The 14885-nt window shown below is 55.5% G+C and overlaps 2 long non-coding RNA genes across 3 annotated transcripts in view; one reads left to right on the top strand and one right to left on the bottom strand.

Moving 5' to 3' along the window:
* LOC119876800 overlaps positions 1-14885 on the bottom strand; it is a 300097-nt gene that overhangs the window by 261369 nt on the left and 23843 nt on the right. Inside the window, exon 1 of one of the 2 annotated variants that reach the window (XR_005366695.1) lies at positions 4850-4932. The exons of the other annotated variant lie outside the window; for it this stretch is intronic. This is a non-coding gene — a long non-coding RNA (uncharacterized LOC119876800). Of the gene's footprint in view, positions 1-4849; positions 4933-14885 lie in introns of those variants that run through there. 2 annotated transcript variants of the gene reach the window in all.
* On the top strand, positions 5071-14249 carry LOC119873894. Its single transcript, XR_005366703.1, has 4 exons — positions 5071-5345; positions 11729-11830; positions 13096-13203; positions 14049-14249. It is a non-coding gene; the product is annotated as an uncharacterized LOC119873894 (long non-coding RNA).

Here is a 14885-nt window from a genome sequence, read left to right as displayed (position 1 = left end):
CCTGAGCAGAAACCAAGAGTCAGACATGCAACTGACTGAGCCATCCAGGTGCATCAATTATGGCTTTTAGTAAGGGATTTTGCTTTTGCTGATCTGTTTCCCAATCCAGGTGGTAAAATCCTTTTAACTGCACACTTTTGTCAAGAGTCTGATTTTTCTCAAAAATGTAAACTGTGGCTCCAATCAATGTATCTATCAAAAGGGCCACATGATCCTAAAGTTAGTTCTAGACTGAGAAAAGTGACCTACAAATTACAACATGGGGTCCTATCTTCTGTCCCTGAGTTACTCCAGAGAGGTCAGATGTCGGCCTATCTTCAACATTTCTGAACTCCTTACCATCCAGCTGTGGGGAAACTTGGAGCATCAGACCACCTACCAAGAATCCAAAGAGGTCTCAAAACATCTAGCAAGTTCTGAGATGTTTCAGTGATGCTCTCAAGAAAGCTGTGCTCAAGAGTTAAAAATTATCTCTTAGAAAAACACATCAGCAGATAAAGATGAGTTCATTTGTGGGATCTAACTGTGGGTTCCAGGGTATGTTCCTATAATAGGGGAGACAAGAAAGGGGTGCTGTGCTCTCCTAGGCATGTATCACCAGCAGAAGCTCTGGTCTGGCAGGTCCCAAAGGAGGCTCCAACTCAGGACAGCTCTAGACACTCGGGGACAGAATTCAGCTTGTTCAAGGGGATAGGGGCAGGCTTCACAACTGCCTCTCTCGTGCGGCACAGGAAGGGTGTCTTTCAGCCTGAGCCCCTCACCTGCCTGACATTTGAAAGAACATCCCTGCTCATCTGCAGAAGAGTCAGCCCCATTCCTCCCTGGGCAAATCAGGTGGAGATAGAGCTTTTCCAAGCTTTTATTCGTTTTCTGATTCAGCTCCCAAGAATCCAGGGACAGGAGGGCTAATACACTTTGCTCAGAACTGAGATAATGTATTTTCTAACCAGAAAACACATCTCAGCCAGTTACCACCTCGTTGACTTCGCCAAAGTGATTATAATTATAGTATTTGTTCCATAATTGCTGCCTACTTGCACATACAAAATCCCTGAATCTTAAAATAAATTATAGCTCCCTTTTTTATTTAACAGCCATTGTGCTGCTAGTTTACAAAGAGGACGAGATACCTCTAATTATTATTGTAGTAACAAGCCTAAGGTGAGCAAAGCTTGAGTTTTCAGCAGGTGACGTGACTTATTAGTACAAAAGAGAATTATCGAAAATAATTTTACCAAACAGCCTAATGATGGATTTCTCAATTCCAGGCTCAAGGACCAGCAAGAACAACCTTTGATCTGCCCTTTTTCTGGCTTGCTGCTGACCTCACCACAAACAATGAGGAAATGCAAGCTAGCCGTGGTCAGTGTCCCCTATCCGGGCACTTAGTATAATAACTTAATCCAGGGACACTAATTTCTCAACACCTATTTAAAGAAGCTCTGGACTTCTCTGGAGAAAAGGGTGCATGACATGGGAGGTTATTCTGTGTCTAGGGGCTATCGAGAAACACATGATGAGCCGGGCCTGGACCCTGGCGCTAAGGCAAGCAGAACAGACTTGCAGCTAGGGCCAGGGCAGGAGAACTCGGACAGGCAGGGAGGCGGCTGGCAACAGGTTTAAACCTCATCTCCGACGTGCCTTTTGCCTCTGAGTGAGGCCAGAAGCTGACACAGCTGTCAGAGCCCAAATGAGAATGTCTGAACCGACTCCGTGCTGCTATGCAGGGGGGAGGGACGGACAGAGTCACTCCCATCTAGGGAGATGTTTGAGCCAGGTGTGCCCAACAAAAGGCAACGCCACTGCTTCTACCTGCAGTGCCCGTGTTTGCTCACCACTGGCAGGAGGGGCCTCCGGGCCCACAAGGAGCTCATGGGAAACAAAACTTTACCTTCCTTTCCCGCACAGGGGGGACTCTGGGAGTCTCCATCCCAGATCTCTGCGGGGAGGCACTCCCAGACAGCCCTGCTCCCAGACAAGAGTGAACTCCGCCAGGCAGAAGGAAAGCCCCCCCACAAGGCCAGGAAGCAGGAGCGTAGGCCCTCCCTTGGCCTCCTACCCCCACACCACTGCCCTTGCCTGCCCGCTAATGCCACAGCCATCCAACAGCCATCACCCCAAATTGCGATTCACAAGGGCTCCTGGTCGAGAGGCCCACATCCCAGTACTGGGATTGCGGGTGTAAATGATAGGTGCAGAAGACTCACAGGATGTCATTCTCAGAGATGAACACCTTCTACACCCCTGGCTCCAAGCTAGAAGCTGGTGACACATGCAAGGACAAAGTGGTCCAAGTCCCCATCCTCAAGGAATACGTGGTGTAGCGTGGGCTGGAGTGGCCCCGCTGCTCACTGCCAACACATAGCCTTAGCCATACCCCTTCCCTCTGTAGCTTCAGTCTATATCTGGAGAGGAGGACAAAACTATTGATGAGTGACTAGATATTGATCCAGCATTGATGCTGCCCATGGGAGAAAGCCTGACATGGGGCTTAAGAGTGGCCCCCACAGCAGACTGCCGGGTGAGGATCCCAGCTCAGGTCCTTACTAGTTGTATAACCATGGGTCAGGTAGACAGTTGTGCCCATTTGCTTAGGTGCCAACTAGAGAGAAGAGGACCTGCCTCCCAGGGCTGATGTGAGCAGTCAATCAGTAAACACCTGTCAAATGCCAACAACGGCGCCTGGCATGGAAATGGCGTTCCTGAAGTGCTTATTATCAGTATTATTGTTACAGCTGCTCATTATTATGATCCTATGACATGCTGGGGATCCAGCAGGGAAGCAAAGACAGTCCTGTCACCAAGGGAGATGGAACTGCCCAGTCGCTTGCTTTGCACAGTGATCACTGATTCCTGGAAGGCCCTGGGGAGGGCCCCTGCCCAACTTAGTGGGGATCTGGGAACAGCCCTAGAAAAGGAGACATCCCAGGTGAGCCTGGACGACCAAGTAGGTGTCAGCCAGGCCAGGCCCAAGGAGGAGGGGGAAGGGAGGCCAGTCCAGGCACAGGGAACAGCATGTGCAAAGGTAGAGACCAGGCGAAGCAGCATGGGCTGGTGAGGGATGTGTGGGTGGGGATATTCTCAGCGGACCACTGTGAGGATGAAGGGGACCTGCCCACCAAAGGACCCTGAGAATGTGACCCCTGTACAGGTGCAGGAATTATCCAGTTTGTTTTTCATTAAACCCCAAAATAAACATCTAGAAACAAGTGTTTATGGAGACCGAAAGCAGCTCTGGGCTGGGTCCAGTGGAGCAGATGGACTGAATAAGACCCTCCGCTTATCTCCAGGATCCCAGGTCCCAACCCAGAGCCTGCCCACCCCAGCTGAGGCATTCAGGGATGCAGGCCCATATTTTTATAGGTTCATTCACAGATGTGGGTTCATATTTTTAAGGCAGAGTTAGTTTCTACACTAATGCCTTTCTCAGAATAGATAACTATCCTACTGTGCCTGAATCTACATGAGACACGGAGCCAGGAGTTGATTGGAACAGGAGAGCTGGGCCTGGCCATCAGGCACATCGCAGGGTAAGTTGTAGAGACCAAGCAGGGGTCCACTTGGGCCTTCCACCAAAACCATCCTAGTAGACACTGCCAAAGTCTGGCCCCGAGGCACTCCCTGTGCAGCTCAGATAGCCAGGATAAGCCAGGTGAGGATGTGGTGAGCCCTTGCTTGCAGAGAGTGTCTGACAGCTGACAGCCCACCGCCCAATCCCAGACTGTCATCTGGTCACTGTATGATCTGAAGATGTCACTTACCCACTCCGTGCCTCAGCCTCCTCACCCATAAATAGCTTTCCTCATAGCCCATAACCCAAGAGGTTGTCTAAGGATTAAAATAGTGAACATTGAGGGTCCAGGAGATTCTAGCACAGTCTGGCTCTCAGTAATGTTAGCTGTTATTTGCTCCAGCGCTTTTCTGGAGGGGCAGTGCCAGTGCAGAGGCTACCCTGGCCTCTCCAAGTAGTATTTCCTATCCTCCACTCCAGGAGCACGTGGGGGCTAACGGAAACAATGCTGGAAACTTCTTGGGGGGTTTTTTTGGGGGGGGGGGTAGGAGAGGAAGCTCCTGGAGGAAAAAACAAATTCATTCATCAGGCAAGCCATCCCTCAAATCTATTATAAAATCTAAGGCGAGTCAAACAGTAAGGGGGGTAGAATGTAATACAAGTCACAGTGAATATATTCATCCAAAACCAACTCTGGAAGCAAGAGGAGCTTTCCTTGGTGCACTGTGTGCCCTCAGGGTTGCTGGGCTGCCCGTGGACATGCGTGTGAACACTCCATCCACGCCTGTCTGTCCAGCCAGAGTCCACGTCTGCTCCTGACATTCACCCTGACCAGAGCCAGGTGGGCTCTTCCTCTATGATACACTGTCAAGTGTGATGGTCAAGCCCGTCTGCATCGGCCTCTGGGGAGGAACGGACTCCCCTCCACAAACAAAGGACCAGGACACAAAGCCCCAAACGGAGACAGTCAGATGCACCAGATACCAAGAGCTTCACAGCCACTTCTGGGGACCACACCGCAGGGCCCACATCTCCAGAATGCTCTTCCTCACGTCCTCCAGAGAGCCCTGGCAGGAGCTCTCTCCCAGCTCCATCTTTGCCTCTCCTCCATGCACCAGGCCAACCAGTAGCACGTGGGAGAACCCAGACACCTCCTCCAGCGAGGGGCCCCTCGCGCCGGCTGCCAGGCCCCTCTGCAGGGCAGTCCCCAGGCCTCTGACCTGCCTGTCACAGCAGAGCCATTATGGAGGCCAGAGGCAGGCACAACCCAGCCCAGCCAGGGACTGGCTGAACCACCCCAGAGCCCACACCTGTAATGAACCACCCCAGAGCCCACACCTGTAATGAGTCCCTGGGCCTGGGCTGGGGACAACAGCCTAGAACAGCCAACAAATGGGATACACACATTAAAGTCAGGTTTCTGTGCCAAGTGTGCAGCTTAATTACATCACCTAGGTACCCTCCTCTCCCTTGAGCTCTCACCCCAGCCTGTGACGACACAAAGGAGAGATTAAGCACTGCCTGCCACAGGCCAAGGAGGCCAAATCTGCATCCCAAAAGCGGAGAGGCCAGAGCTGAGTGTGGCCCCAAGAGGAGGAGGAGATGGACAGCTGTTCAACAGCCACAATCCGTGTAAGACTCTGAGTCTACTTCCACAATACCTCATGACCAGGACAGCCTTCTAGCACAGAAGGCACCAGGCTTCTGAGTAGCCCCAGCACCGGCCACTCTTCCTCAGTTCGGGCCTTCTTGCTTGGTGGTCATGACCCCAAAAGATGGCCATATACTTCAGCTGCCATCCTCTCTGCAGCCAAGGCCAAGTCATGTGGGCAGAGTAAGCCACCAGCTGTGATGGGGGAGGCAGAGCCAAAATGGGTTCACGGGGCCCCTGTGGGGGAGACACAGCCCAAGAGGCATGGCTCCTACTGTAAGCTAACCACCCATACCCTCCAACTCCTTGCCATGGGCAGGGTGTGGGCCTCCCAAACCACATCTGGAAAACCCTACGGTCAAGTCCCAAAGACAGTGGACAGCAAGCCTCAGGGAACCCAGGGCAGCTCACGTGCTTCCCCTCCTGAGCGTCCCCCTGCCAAGGTGCGTGCCCCCAGGTAGACAAGCCGGCAAAGGCTTCTGTTACTGTGGACGGAGCATCCTGTGTAAGCGATTTCACCCCTGTGCTTGAGAACGGCCCCCAGTCCCAGCCCATGTGCCTAGAGGGAAAGGTGGGGATGCCACCCACCCAGGATCTGGCCCAGGTGGGGAGTTAGGGACTTGAGGCTAAGACTCACAGCAGCCGAAGAAGCACAATCTCTCAAACCGAGATGGGTGGTTCCAATGCATTAGCAGAGGGGAGGAAGCAAAGCAGGTCAGACCAGTAGGAACTGGGACGTGCCAAAGGGAGGGGTCTCCCAGCCTTGCCCCTGCCCCGCCAAGAAGCAGCAGGAGGCAGGAGGACAGGAAGACACAGGGTCAGACATACATCCCTCCCCGCCCACCAGCAAACTCGGTCGGCCTGCCACCCACCAGCCCAAAGGATCGACAGCAGCAGAGCCTGCACCGCAGGTCTGAGCAAGGGGCCCCTGGACCAGCAGCCAGGTCCCTGAAGCAAGGAGAACCCCCACGTTGAGGGGGCTACACCCCTCGGCCCCTAAGCCCTACTTGAGGCCCTTGTCCACGCTGCCTTTGATGTGCTCGCCAACTCAGCAGCCTGGAGACACTGGCTCTCTGCTCCGCATTCCTAGCCCTGCTGAGGTCTCGGCACTGCATCTGTGCTGTCTGTCACTGTGGTCGGGGGCAGGGACCTGCCAGGGCCCAAAACCAGTACTTCTCAGGGGATCCCTGGGTGGCTCAGCAGTTTAGCGCCTGCCCTCAGCCCAAGGTGTGATCCTGGAGTCCTGAGATCGAGTCCCACGTCGGGCTCCCTGCATGAAGCCTGCTTCTCCCTCTGCCTTGTGTCTCTGCCTCTATCTCTGCATCTCTCATGAAATAAATAAATAAATAAATAAATAAATAAATAAATAAATAAAATCTTAAAAAAAAAAATAGTCATTCCCCCAGAAACCGGTGTCCCCAGAGCTGGCCCTTCTGGCAGACGATACAGCAGGGACAGGAGCTCTGGGCTGGCAGCCACTTGCCTGTGGTCTAGAACCACTGAATTAGCTCCATTCACAGGACAGTGTGGAGGAGCATCGTTCCATCCACCATAACAACAGCAATAAAATAATCTCCTCGGGGCCTCAGGGTCCCCGTCTGTGAAATGGTCCCTTCTGTAAACTCTGCTCAAAGGGAAAAGAGGAGGCGTTACAGTGGAGTGTGCATCACACGGCTCAAAACACACACGTGGCTTTCACCCTGGGGCTCATTAGCAGGCTCTGATTCTCATATCTGCATCTCCAGTCTGTGGCCAAGTCTAAGAATCAAAATTTGGGAACAATTTACCATTTCTATAGATTTGGAGCAGATTTAAGGAAGTTCCTGTAGCAGCATCCCTTTAATCACTGGCTTCCCAATGCGTTTTCCTGTGTGGCAAGGGAAGGCAGGGGCATCAAGGGAGCAGAGACGGCGGGTGGCTGGGTGTGCTGGGGAGGGCAGAGCGCTGGGAAAGCAGCCCCAAAGCTACACGATGAGGCCTGATGCAGCCCCCGGCACCCCAGGAGCAGGCAGAGCACCCAGCACCCAGCACCCCAGGGGCAGGCAGAGCACCCAGCACCCCGGGGGCAGGCAGAGCACCCCAGGGGCAGGCAGAGCACCCAGCACCCCAGGGGCAGGCAGAGCCACCTGGCACAGGGAGCCTGGTTTGGGCTCAGACCACCCGGGCTTCAAACTGCAGTGGTACTGCTTCCTTGCCACTCCCCTGCCGCAGAGTTCTCATCTCTAAAATGGGAATCACAATAGCACCCACCTCTCGGAGTTTATACCAAGAGCAGCAGTGTGCAAAGGCGGCGGCCCAGAGCCCAGCTCCTGCCCAGCCCCAAGTACTGCTGCCCACCAGCCCCCCAACACCGTCACTGCTGCTGCAAACACCAAAGGGCCTGTGCCGGGCAGCTGGTCTCAGGCGGTGGCCATGGGAAGCCCGGCATCTCCACCCTCTCTCCCCTGCACACTTGGGCCGGGGAGTTGGCCCCACTGTCAGGTAGGGATGAAGATGCCCCCACTGCTCTTCACCACCCCATTCCCGGTTTCCACAAACAGCTCCCACCCAGGGCTCCTTTGAGAGATAGGATGGGCAGAGACAGGGAAAGCAAAGAGGGCAGGCCTGGGAGAGTCCAAAAATTGTCCCCCTCCAAATGGGAACAGGTTCAGGGGTCTGGAGGTCCAAACAGAATGGGCCAAAGCCTATAGGAAGAGGGTCCAGAGTCCCAAGGTGGGGTCATCCTGAATTAGGGAAGCATCCAGGCAAGTCCTGGTTCTCTGCCCAGCCAGGAAGCAGCTGGCCTAAAAGGAAGGGTCCTGAGTTTCCTAATGAAGACTCCTCCCTGAATATACCCTCAGCCTCAGTTTCCTCATTTACAAAATGGGACAACAGGCCCTCTTAATCTCCTCCATCAGGACAGTAGATCATACCAAAGGAGGTGACAAGTGGCAAATGCCTTGAGACACATCTGGCCAGCTCCTGACTGCAGGGCCACTCCTCTGCAGCCATTGTTGGCCTGGGCTCCTATGGAGGCCAGCCCCCTGAGCAGCGCTGGGTGGGGAGGGTGGTCCAGTCCTGACCCCCACCCTCCCTCTTCAAGCAGGACAGAATGAGCACAGGAGCCCAGCAGAGAAACAAGGGAGGGGAAGAGAGTGAGCACCATTTGAGGTATTTAGAGCCAAGGCTCAGTAGGCACCAGGAGACCACAGCCGTACTCAAAAGCAACCCTCAGGCCCCACTGGCCAGCTACCCTAGGGTGACTCTGGACCACGTGGGCCCTCCACCCGATGGGAGAAGAGCAAACACGAGACACACTTCCAAAATGGGTTCAAGGAACATCCTCATCTCTCTTCACTCCGAAGACTACTTTTGAAAAGTGGAGTATGTCCATGCTGGATGGTTCTCACCAAATCGCTAACCTCATCAGCATCATCACCGTGCCATGATCATTTCTTTTCTGAGTGCCCACCATGTGCCAGGAGCACAGCATTTCATGTAACTGGCTCTGGAAGGCATACATTATTATTTTCCTCATTTTACAGAGAAGGAAGACAAGGCTCAGAGAGGTCAAGTGACTTATTACTGTGATTCACTCACACAGCAAAAGCAATAAAGCCGCTGACTCCAGCATCTGCACCGAGACGCCAGGACAGCATCCAGTCCAGCCCTGCCCTCACTGCAGCCACAAAGACCAGGGAGAACAAGGGGCCGACAGCAGGGGAGCGTGCGAGGCACACAGCAATGTATCATGAGCTGAATTCCAATCGCAGGCCTTGAAACTAAGCAGACCTGGGTTCAAGTCTCAGGTCTGCCATCTACTAACCACACTGAGGCTCCATTTCCTCACCTCTGAAGTACAGATGCTCTAGTCCCGAGCTCTCTGGGGTCCACTGTGAGGTTCAGAGCACGTTGCAAGCGGGGTAATTGTCAGCACACAGTAAATACAAGGTTTTACCGGCGTTCATGAAACTTCTCTGTGACCATCCCACCTCGTGCCCAAGCAGCAATAGGGCCCACAGGGAGGCACAGGTCCCTTCTCACCACATCTCTGAGAGGCAGCACTAGTCTGTGCTCCATCAGGCGATGAGCCACCTGCGATACCCATGCGGAAGCGACGTATCCCTAACACGTCAGGAAATTTACTGAATGCCACAGACTCATTTAACAAGCCTGCAAGCACACAGTGGTCATTAAGTCCCCGGATCCAATCTTCTCCACGACCAAAGGAGGGAAGAAGGAATGCCAAGTGTCACTGTGTCTCTGGGATGCAAAGAGGCAAGGGTGTGCAGGTGTGGTACAGCTTTGCCACCAACAACTGTGAGGTTTCAGGGAGGCCGCTGTCCTCTTGTGCCTGGGTGTCCTTTCCTATAAAACGGTGCTGGCTGGACCGGCCAGGGCAGGAGAGTCCAAGGGCTTCTGGCCTGCCTGTCCTTCTGAGAGGATGGAGGAGCTGTCCAGCTGACATATGACACAGGCCATCAATGCATACCACATACTTAATTTTAAATTTCCTAAAAGCCACATCAAAAAAAAAAAAAAAAGTAGGGGAACTGGGTGGCTTAGTGGTTGAGCATCTGCCTTTGACTCCAGTTGTGATCCCAGGGTCCTGGGATCAAGTCCCACATCAGACTCCCTGAATGAAGCCTGCTTCTCCCTCTGCCTGTGTCTCTGCCTCTCTCTCTGCATCTCTCATGAATAAATAAATAAACTCTTAAAAAAAAAGAAACATGAAATTAAAAGTAATGATACATTTTATTTAACCCAAAATAATAGAGAATATCATTTCAACATGCAAGCAATATTAAAAAACTATTAATGAGATATTTTAGAGCATTTTTTTCATACTGAGCTTTTGAAATCCTGGGTATGTCTCATGGCACACCTCAGTTGGGACCAGCTATCCTTCCAGCTCTCAATAGCCATCCTGTGGCTAGTGGCTCTTGCATTGGATAGTCTGGCTCTCACAGAAGTGGCAGGAGTCCTTCTCCCTATACCTTCTCCCTGTACCTAGTTTGACAAGCCTGGAACTGTGACTGTCTTGCTTTTTATTAAAAAACAAAAATAATTATGGAGTATAAGATAATCTCTCAGTCGTTCCTATGGGTCAGGTACGTACTTCACAACCGTCGTGGGGGGTGGGATTTTACAAAGGAGGAAACGAGGCACAGAGAGGTTGTCATCTGTCCAAGGTCACACAGCTACCAGGGGGTAGAGGTGGGATTGGAACCAAGCAGTGTGGACACAGAGCCCAGGCTCCAAGTCCCTGCTCCATGCTGTCTCCTCAGCCCCACCCTCTCTGCCCCCCCACCCAGGACCCCATGTCAAGCTGTCCAGGAGGGCCCGCCTCCCGTGCTCCCCTTGCTTCCACGGCCCAGCCCTCCAGCGGCTGCTCTTGGGCGGCTCTCGCCCACCACCACCTGCGAGAGCCGGCAGGCCTGGCCTGGGAGGAGCGACTTCATTCACGGGCTGGTAAAGGGGCTAATTAAACCCCCAGCCCACGCCCCCCGTGACCCAGGAACCCAGCCACTTCATTGCCCTGCTGCCAGCCACCGGGCTTAGAGCAATGCCACACAGAACTCGGCAGCGGGCAGAGAGGGGCGAAATCCCTCTTTATAGAGTTATTTTTGCTGTGGAATTTTCACTGGCCTGTAAAATATTTTTATATTTATTACACGTTTAACGGGAGCTCCTAGAATCAACAGGGTGTAAATAATGAAAACTAGAGCAGTAAAGGCCCCAATAAACCTCGCACCAGCCCTTTGATGCTCCCCTATGAGCTTTAGTTCCTCTTCCCTGCCCGGACCCCATCCCCTTGCCCCAGAGCAAGCCCAGAAGGCCAGGGGACCCTCAAAAAGCTCATCTTTGGCTCCCACAGATTAGGCTCACCCATCTGCAGCCAGGGCTATGCCATTAGCTGGGCCCACTGGGTGTGCTGACCGAGGAAGAGCCTACTGTGTGCGTGGCCCATGCCACTGCTCACAGGAGCTAGCCAGGAGAAGACCTGAGGAGGGCTTGCTGCCCCCACCCAGCCCTGCAGCCTCAGGGAGTTTTCACAGTCCCAGATCCCTAGAGCAGCCCCAGGGATACAGACACACACTGGGACGTCACATTCCCAAGGCCAGAGGGTCCCAAAGTCTCATTGGGGAACCTGAAGTCCTATGAGAAAGGGTCTCATCTACCAACACTGATCTCAGGGGCCCTGTGGCACTCTGGCCCAGTATACCTGCACCCTGTGCCCACAGACAGTTCCCAGAGCCCCCATCTGCACCCCAGTCCCCATGTCCCTTTTATACCACCCATGGGACAAAATCAGAAAGGCAGCTGGGCCTCACACCCTGTCCCAGGCAGTAAGGCTAGAGGCACAGTGAAGGAGACAGACCCACCCAGAGGGTAGGTGACAGTTAGTGGTAGACCCGAGACTAGCCTTGGGGCTAGGGGTGCTGTGTCGAGGCACAGAAACCTGAGCCCCTCCCCAGGTGAAAACTGTTCTCTTCATGTGTCTCCAGCACCTGCCCCACCTCTGCCTCCCAGGGACCCTGAGCACTGGGGCCTGAGTCCCTGCAGCCCAGTCCTCTCCATTCTAGGTCGTCTAATTATCAGCAGCTGTGACGATCCATATGCATCCATAGAAAACCTGTCACCCGCCGCCTCCTCCTCACACGTGCCCTTCACATACCTGGACAAAGGTGAGCATCCCTTCCCAGGCCATCGCCCGGTCCCCAAGCATCCCCATGGCAGCAGGCTGCCCACGCGTCTCCCAGTGAGGCACCCACCCCCGAGGACATGCTGTCCCCTCACCCAACCAAGATGCTAAATGTCTATTGGTGCATTTGGAGGCGGCCTTCATCCCGTTCATCGAGCCATCACTGCCTGAGACAAGGTGACTCCGGCCGCGAAGCCAGAATCCTGCTGCTGAGTCTGGTCTGTCTCCCCACACACAGGATTCACGGGCAGCTTCACTAACGCTGCACTTATCCTGGGAAAAGCCCCACGCACTGGCCGTGGCCCGCCCCGGCCTCCTGGGCACCCCTGCGGTCGCAAGCTGGCGCCTGGGCCGGCCGGCAAGACCACCCAGGGTGCCTGTCCTGCCCCGGCCCTCCGGCGGCCCCGAGTCCCGGCCGCGGCGAGAGACGCCCGTGAGGCCGCGGCCGGAAACCCACGCGGGCCAGGGCAGCCCCGCGGCTCTTCGGCGAGTGGGAGTGGGACGGAGCAGCTCCTCTCTGGGGACACAGCAGGCGGGGCTCCCGCCCGCGGCCGCGGCAGCACCAGGAGACTCTTGCCTCTCAGCCCCGGTAATTACAGCCCCGGCGCCGCCACCCCCGTGTCATCACAGGGTGTCGGAACAGGCAGAGGCTGGGCGAGGCCAATTAAACAGCAACATTGGACAAGTGGCCCATGCCCGGGGGCACCACGCCGAGCCAGGCCGGGGGACGGCCAGTGGGCCTCACCCACGCGTGCAGCCGGGGAGAGCCCCTCGGCGGGGCCAGCGCGACAGCGGCCCCCGGAGACGCGGGCAGTGGGAGGACAGGAGCCATAAAGCCTCTGGAAGCAAGGAGGCGGGGAGACCCTGCCGCGGCCAGGTGCCCTCCCCCAGGGGCCTGGGCTCCCCACGCTCCTGCCCGGGCTCCTCCACTCGCGAGCAGGCAGGCCAGGGCAGGATGGGGCCGTGGGGGCGGCCAGGCGGCAGGTCCCACAGAAGGCGTCACGTGTGGGGGCCGCCAAGGGGACGCCACCCACACTGCTGAGTCCCCAGCGGGCTCCCACCCCGAGTACTACAACCTCCATCCTCTGCACCCCAAGAGCTCCGGGGTCCCACAGTCAGTCGACAAACAGCACCAGGCAGCAGCACACTGAGGGTGAAGTGCCCCCACAGAGGGCTGCCGCGCCCTCCCCAGCCCCAGGGCTAGTGCCAGCCACCCAGGCACCCAGCCCCTTGCACCTCCCCGCGCAGGACCAAACTCAGGCCTCACGCTGAGGACCCAAGACACTGCTGACGGAGCCGGCGCCAGCCCCTCGTCTACCCCGGCCTACGAGCCACCGTAAACTTCCCATCTTAGAGGTGAGGGAAAGGGGAGGCCCTCGGAGGCCAAGTGGCTTGTCTGAAGGGGTAGATTCAGGGTGTAAACCCACACCCAATCATCCCCAAATGCCAGAAGACATCTCAGGGTAGTTTGAGCTTTTTTTTTTTAATGACAGTCCAGGGCAACCCCCGACAACTCTCCCTGAGCCCTCAGTTCCCAGCACAGGCCCCGGCTGCTCGCTCATCGTCCTCCCACGCCAAGCCGCGGGGGAGCGGGACGGCTCCCCAGACCCCGCCCAGAGAGAGGCGCGGAACAGATTTCAGCCTCCTGGCACCCGCCACGAGACACAACACATGTTTTCTGAGTTGTCTCCTTCCTCTGGCTCCCTTAACATGCCAGAGATATTATTATTATTTATTATTTGCTGGGCGCTGACAGTGTGCTGAGCATCAGGCCCGGGAGCCCAGGCCCTGCCAACACGGCTCGCCGTCAGCGACACAACAGGGTTCCTCTGCCACCAAGAGGCACCCCTGGCTGCGGGGAATGGCTGCTCGGGCCCCAGCCTCCAAGAGCCTCCTCTCCCACGCCCAGCCTTAGAAGCTCACGTGCCTGGGCCTCCTGCACACCCCAAGAGGAAGACATCTTTGGTCTGGGCTTCGAGGTGTGCCAGGGGCTGGGCCTCCGACCCCAGAAGGAGTGGGAGGACTCGCTTGCTAGACTGGGCCTACCCAAGAGTAACCCTTGCCATTAGGGGCCTCCTCAGCTCAGCCCTCACTCATGCCTGCTGGTGGCCATGGCAGGTCCTAAGAAAGGCCAAGGTGGCCATGTCACCAGCCCCTCCTGTCCTGGGCACCCAAGGAACACTGCCCTTCTCCTTCCTCAGGAGAGAGGACCAGACGCCGGCGGGAGAGCTCCTGTAGGTATGAAGAATCCCAGGGCCCTCTCCTGGAAGCAGGGCCAGGATCAGAGGGAGGGGAGGACGGCACAAAATGTAAGGAAGCACCAAAAAACCTAGTAGTCAAGATAAGAAGTACTTCCGTGCAATATTTTGTAAAATCGAAACCAGGGCAAAGTCCACGATGAATAAAATACCAAAATTTTAAGTAAAGGCCCCATGTTACTGGTTTTTCCAATGCCTCAGGCTCTGTTATGGCCCAACACAGTAGTGCTGCTAGGAAGGCCATTGAGACCAGGGGTGCTCCCCCAGCCCATTGTCTGCATTTGGGGGGACTCCATCACCTGAAAACAATATCTCTCTGCGTGAGGACACAGAGAGAAAGTCATTGCCCGCCCCTGAGGGAAGTATCCAGGGGTCAGCAGCAGGGGTAGAACAGGGGGAAAGATGGACTCTGGAGCAGCTGTGCCTTTTTCCCATCTCAGAAATGGGTTCCCAGCCTAGGTGCTCAGAAGCCACCATCCCCTGTTACTCATGGGCCTGCATCATTTCAGCTCCCTCCCTGACCATGCATCCAGCCCCAAGCTCAGACATGCTGCAGGGAAAGCCTGAAGAAAAACCCACCTCGGGTGTAGAATAAGCCAAGGATGGGCAGCACTCACAGCCAGGATGCCTCTCTTAAGTGTGAGGCCATGTCCGAGTTGCCCAAAGCCCCTCAGCATCCATACCATATGACTGAGGCCACAGGGACACCGGCCCCCCAGAGACCTCCCAGCCCCATCCCTCCTCCAGCCCCACCTATGCATGCACACCTGAGAACCAGCC

This window comes from Canis lupus, chromosome 11, assembly GCF_011100685.1.
Source record: "Canis lupus familiaris isolate Mischka breed German Shepherd chromosome 11, alternate assembly UU_Cfam_GSD_1.0, whole genome shotgun sequence".
NCBI classification, from domain to species: Eukaryota; Metazoa; Chordata; class Mammalia; order Carnivora; family Canidae; genus Canis; species Canis lupus.
The sequence above is the reverse complement of the archived record's forward strand: the minus strand, read 5'-3'. Positions and strand labels throughout refer to the sequence as shown.